This window comes from Tasmannia lanceolata, unplaced genomic scaffold, assembly GCF_043159265.1.
Source record: "Tasmannia lanceolata isolate RefF3 unplaced genomic scaffold, GAP_Taslan_0.1 ptg000044l, whole genome shotgun sequence".
Lineage (NCBI taxonomy): Eukaryota > Viridiplantae > Streptophyta > Magnoliopsida > Canellales > Winteraceae > Tasmannia > Tasmannia lanceolata.
In genome coordinates, this window is record NW_027518721.1 from 4932897 (window position 1) to 4938896 (window position 6000).

The 6000-nt window shown below is 39.4% G+C and overlaps 1 non-coding gene across 1 annotated transcript; it reads right to left on the reverse strand.

Moving 5' to 3' along the window:
- Positions 1-4796: 4796 nt before the first annotated feature.
- On the reverse strand, positions 4797-4903 carry LOC143864081 (small nucleolar RNA R71). Its single transcript, XR_013241082.1, has one exon. It is a non-coding gene; the product is annotated as a small nucleolar RNA R71 (small nucleolar RNA).
- Positions 4904-6000: the final 1097 nt, after the last annotated feature.

Below are 6000 nucleotides of genomic sequence, written 5' to 3' on the forward strand. Positions count from 1 at the left end.
GTTGACACTAGTCAAGAAGAAAACTTCTTCGCCCATGGCCTCTTCCACGGATATGACCGACACCTCCAATGAAAAACCTGTCAAACTGACATCGGCTTCCTTCCCAGCTACAAGCTCTTGTGAAATCTGTCCAATCTCTAAGTTCGGGTCACCCTTTACAGTCACTACCTTGTTGTTATGAATAAACTTCAACTTCTGATGAAGGGTAGAGGGGATAACTCTGACCTTATGTAGCCAAGGTCGACCCAATAGCAACAAGAAAGAAGCTTTAATATCCAATACTTGGAATTCTATGTCAAAGTTTTCTCCCCTAATCTGGATTTCAGTGGTCAGGGTTCCGATGACATCTCGCCGGGTCCCATCATATGCCAATATACCCTGCTCTGAAGGAATAAAATCTCCGGGCCCAAAGCCCAAAGTCGCGGCAGTACTGAGCAGACAGATATTCAGAGCAGACCCATTGTCGACTAGTACTTCGGGTACCCTCTTCTTGTTACAGATTACAATGATTTTGAGTGAACGGGTGTGATCTCTTCCCTCAAGAGGTAAATCGTCATCTGTGAAAGATATTGCCTTGGAGGTCCTAGCCACAGCGACTAGGCTTTCCAACTCATCGGGCGTAATCTCAATTAGCACCTGAGCAGCATTCAACTCTCTGAGTACCACCTTCCTGTGCTTAGACGAAGACATAAGTAGACCCCAAATGGAAATGTTTTCTTAGGTCTTCTTCAGCTGCTTCAACAAATTATCTTCTTCCTCATCTGCACTTGGCCTATTCTGCCCCTGATTCTCGGCTGTTCTTACTGCTTCTGCAGGGTTTTCCGCTCTCAACTCCACGGGCTTGAATACACGGCCACCCCTGGTAACATGACGAAGCTCGTCACACTGATCTTCTAATAAAAGCAAATCATCTGCATCCATTCTCAGAACATACGAAGTTTCATTTATCTCTTCTTCATCGAAATCATCCATCCTTAGAATATAAGGAGCTTCTTTTTCTGCCTCAACATCTTCGCATCGAAGGACATATGGTTGAGAGGATGCCTCTGCCAGACCGGTACTACCCATCCAGAGGGCATAAGACCCTTCTCTTTCCATCTCTTCGATCTCCTCAGGGTTAAACCTTATGATATAAGGTTCATCAGGAGTGATTACACAAATGAGAGCGGATGGATCAAGAACTGGCTCCTCGACAAAAATGGCGTTCGTCGTAGGAGGAATAGCACGATGGTTAGGAAGGGGATTATGAGTTACATTGGGCCTCTCCACCTCAAGTTTTCCCTTCTCTAACATAGTCTGGAGCGCATGCTTTAAAGCCAAACATCTTTCAGTGAGGTGACCCGAATTTCTGTGGTACTCACAATACTGATCTAATCTCCAGTATGGGAACAGCTTAGCACATCCGAAAAAATTATCCTAAACCTTTTTACTAGCAATAAGGTCTAAGCCATAAAAGGTTTTTGCTAGCATGGTAGGGACAAGATTTCTCCCCTCATTAATTTGTTCTACTATCTTCAACAAGGTGAAAGGGGCAACACTAGAATCTCCACGAATGACATGGCACGCAAAGACAGCAAATGTTAAGGCATTACGTCGACATTACTGAAAACGGGAGTCCGCAGGATCGATGTTTTTGGAAAAGAGTTCAATAAGGGCTTGAAATTGCACATTCTTCTCTGTTAAGCATGGCAGAGTCTTTATAGTCTTATTTTCGAACAATTTGCGAAAAAGATCACAAGGGGAGTCTACGCTTGAAGGTCGGATCCAAAGTCCTTCAGGAGGGAGCTCTAACAGGGCACACCAATCTTCAAATATAGGACAAAGTTCAAAAGACCCAAATCGAAAGACATGAAAACAGGATCCTAGAGTCCAGCAGCTGCTTGAAGAAACTTTCAATTTATACCGCGACTATTCAGATGGGTAAATGAGCTGATGAAATGCTCAGCCTTACTCCTTTCTTCACACCTTAACGGAAAAGATTTAATAGTTTCAGCTATCCATTTCTCTAGCAAATTGGTCGCCATGATCAGACCTAACATTCAAATAAGACAAAGATCATGAGGGAATAGGGATAATTTGGTATAGGCAAATGACAAGGATAACTTGGCAATCAATTATATGAAAAGGATACAATTGATGACCTTGAATTTTTCATCAATGATCAAGGATGATCAGTAGATCAGAAAAGTAGACCATGGCCACAAAATGACAAAAGTAGGTCATAGACCGGATCTAAATCTAACGATAGATACCAACAACTGTATGATAAAGGGGATCGGTAATTATAGACCATGGCCATAAAGACAGCGGGTGATTAACATATTTATGTGTGAATGGTAGTGGTAGGATGCATGCATATTTTATGTTTTAAGCGGTGCTACTAAGGTATTTTTGTTGTTTTTGTTGTTTCAGGATTTTTATTGGAATTATGAAGGAAATTGAGCTTAACATATGAAAATAGTGAAGAAATGACCAATTGCCATGAGAATCCAAAGTTCCAAGATACCTTAGTTGGCCGAATTGGCATGATGCTTTAGTAGGATCAAATTGATAATGCCACACCCCCTTACTTTGCTTTGAAAGATGAAATTTCAATGATGGATGATGAAAAACAAGAGAAGAGAAAGAATCTTAATTCCAATGCCAATGGTTGAGATTGAAATGATCAAGAGAGGAGAAGGGAATTATTTGTTGTTTATGTGCATTACAAAGGAAGGGCAGATTTGCCATTTGCGAAAGTATATGGCATGGTTGCAATTCATTCGAAAGATAGGGACAATTTGGTCCTTTCATGCACGTATTCCTCAACTTAGAAATTTTTCATTATTTTTCTACCATTTAGAAAGTTGCTTGACAAAATAATTAGAAGGTTTTAGACAAACCTTTGGAAAGAAAAAAAGAAGGAAAGTAACCGATGTGTTTTTAGAAGAGATATAGAAAGCCCATTCAAGCCTTAAACTTGTCCTTTCATTTGTTTCCTAAGATTAGCTTTTTAATCTCCACCTTACATATTTTTCAGTCCCTTAATTTAGCAACCTTTCTCACCCAAAATCTATATATCAATCTCTCTTGAACTCTCTCCCATCTTCTTGAATATTTATTCTCGTCTCGTCTTCAGCAGTTTTTTTAATTTTTTCTAAAAGTTCAACGGACCATAACTTCTTCGTTTTAGCTCCGATTCGCGCGTGGTCGGATCCGTTGGACTCGTATCGACGAGAGGAATCCGATCAAGGCTTGAATGAGGACAATGATTCAACCATTGAAGGAGAAAAAAATAAGTTTTTCTTATTTTGCTCTTTATTTTAAATTACAGTTTGATGTATTTTTGCTTTCAATTTCAATTAAAGAAGAGTTCTTTTTGTTTTCTTTTTCATTCTCAAGTTCTTAATGGCAATTCTCTTCTTTCTACTTTTTATTTTTGTTTCTTTGACTTTCTTCATGAGTCACTAAATTCTATATACTTAGGGTTTAGATGAAACCATGGGGAAGGAGAAAGGTTTTTAATTAAATTTAATCGTATGGAATTAATGGTTTATAATTGTTGCATACTAATCATTCATGCCATTGGCTTTCTCCTTTCGTATGTGTGATTGCTATGAACATTATAAATATTTATATAGCCTTTAAAATTGGAGTGTGTCTTTGATAAATTACTCATGGGCAATGACATCCATTGATCTTATTTCCCATAGACTAATTATCAAATATACAATTCAATACACAAAAATTATTTTAATTAATCAATCTAATCCAAGCCCATGGTGGATTCTAACCCTAAGTAATCTTTTATATTGAATTAAGGATTTTACACTGTTCCAAATTACTTTGTAATTTTCCAATTTACTTAGGCCCTTAGAATTTTGGTTTTCTAATTAAATTAGATAAGTAGTTAAAAGAGATCATTAGAACTTTGGTATACTTTGCCTAAATTAGGATTTTAAATCAAAAAGATCTTAGTTGAATTTGATTCTTAGATTGAATAGAATATACGCTTATATATAGTGTTGGCTCCGAGGTCTAAGTCCACGGAAATCCTGAGTCCATTCCAGGCAACATTATATCATAGCTAGTATTCTAATCGGTAAAAGAATAGGATTGACAACTAGATTTTTCTTCCCTGAGTTCGACCCGTATTTACACGATCCGTGCACTTGCGGTTATTTAATTTCCTAATCAAGTTTTTGGCGCCGTTGCCGGGGAAGAGAGTTGCATTAGAATCTTAATTATTCGAAGTGTTAGATTAGTAGTTATTTTTAGTTTAGTTATAATTTTGGTTTCTTGCCTATCCATCACTCTTACATGGTTTTCTTGTGTTTATGAGCGTAGGTTGGGTGCGGAACTCGGCCAATCGATTAGAAAGAGCAAACCAGTTAGAGACTGCGGAAGACATCACACCAAATCCAAATCAAGTAGTCATGGCGAAAGAACAAGAGCCGCCCAAGAGTTTGCGCGATCGCTTCTATCCGGCCCGAACCGCGCAACCTTCTTGCATTAGATTGCCGATTGCACAGGGCAATAATTTTGAGCTAAAATCGCAATTTATTTCTTTGCTTCCTCGTTTTCATGGCCTCCCTTCGGAGGATGCTTATTTATTTTTGCGTGAGTTTGAAGATGTATGTGCTTTGATTAAGTTGCAACAACTTACCGATGATGCGGTAAAGTTGCGGTTTATTACGTTTTCACTCAAGGATGGAGCCAAGAAGTGGGTCTATGGCTTACCAACGAACTCCATCACCACTTGGGAGGAGTTCGCCGTCGCTTTCCTAAAAAAGTTTTTTCCATTACATAAAACTAATAAGCTTAGGAATGATATTTTACAATTCAAACAAAAGCCATTAGAGTCATTTTCTAAGTTTATGGAGAGGTTCAAAGACCTACTCCAAGAGTGTCCTCACCATGGAATTGATTTGTGGCACTTATGCCAAATTGTTTATGAGGGCATAGATTACCAAACAAAGCAACTTCTTGAATCCATGTGTCCTAACGGTTTTACATCTTTTACGGATGAGGCCGCAGCATAGAACTTCTTACTTGATTTGGCGGAAAGAACAAGAGAGTGGGAATCCACTCAAGATGGTGAGAGAGCCACTTCAAGTAAGGGATTTCTAATAGAGGGTGCCGTGGCAAAAGAGGCCCATCTTGATAGCCTTATCAAAAGATTAGAAGCAATAGTTGTCAAAGGACCTTCACAAGTCAATCAAATTGCACATAGTGTTCCTATGTGTAGTTGGTGTCAAGCCACGGACCATGTCATGGAAGAGTGCCCAACTCTTGCTAAATTTGGTAATTCTAATGAGAATGTAAGTACTTTGTATTCTAATAATCCTTATTCTAGCACTTATAATCCGGGATGGAGAAATCATCTCAACTTTTCATGGAGTCAAGATGGGCCATCCAATTTCCAAGGCCAAGGCCAATTCGGCCAACCTAGGCCCACCTTCTCTCCCACTTTTGTTCAACCATCGCCTTCCCCTCCTACTTTTCAAAACCCCATGATTAATAATATTTCAAATCAACCCCCTCCGGGTTTTCAAAAGCAAGGGGAGTCGGCACGAATTGCATCTTTAGAGAAGAACATGGAGCTTCTCATGAGTACCTTCATGACGGGCCAACACAACTTAGAAAAGCAAATTTCTCAACTTGCTACGGCCCTAAGTGAAAGGGAAGAAAAAAAGATGCCAATTCAACCCATTCCTAACCCAAGGAATATGGCCATGAATGGGAATCAACAACTACATGTGAGTCAGTTGAATGCCATGCAATCTAGTTTATCGCAGCAAGAGCCCTCCAACCAATGTAATGCCGTATATGCTTTAAGGAGTGCACGAGATTACCACAAGGAGGAGGTCAGATCCGAACCCTCTAAAGATCAACAAGAGATAGCCAAAGAGGTAAGTAAAGACTCCCCTCTCACAAGTTCAACTGTGGAACCCGAACAGGTAAGTGAAGAGCAGGCAGTTTCTCCACCTGAAAAGGAGTATGTGCCTAAAGCTCCTTTTC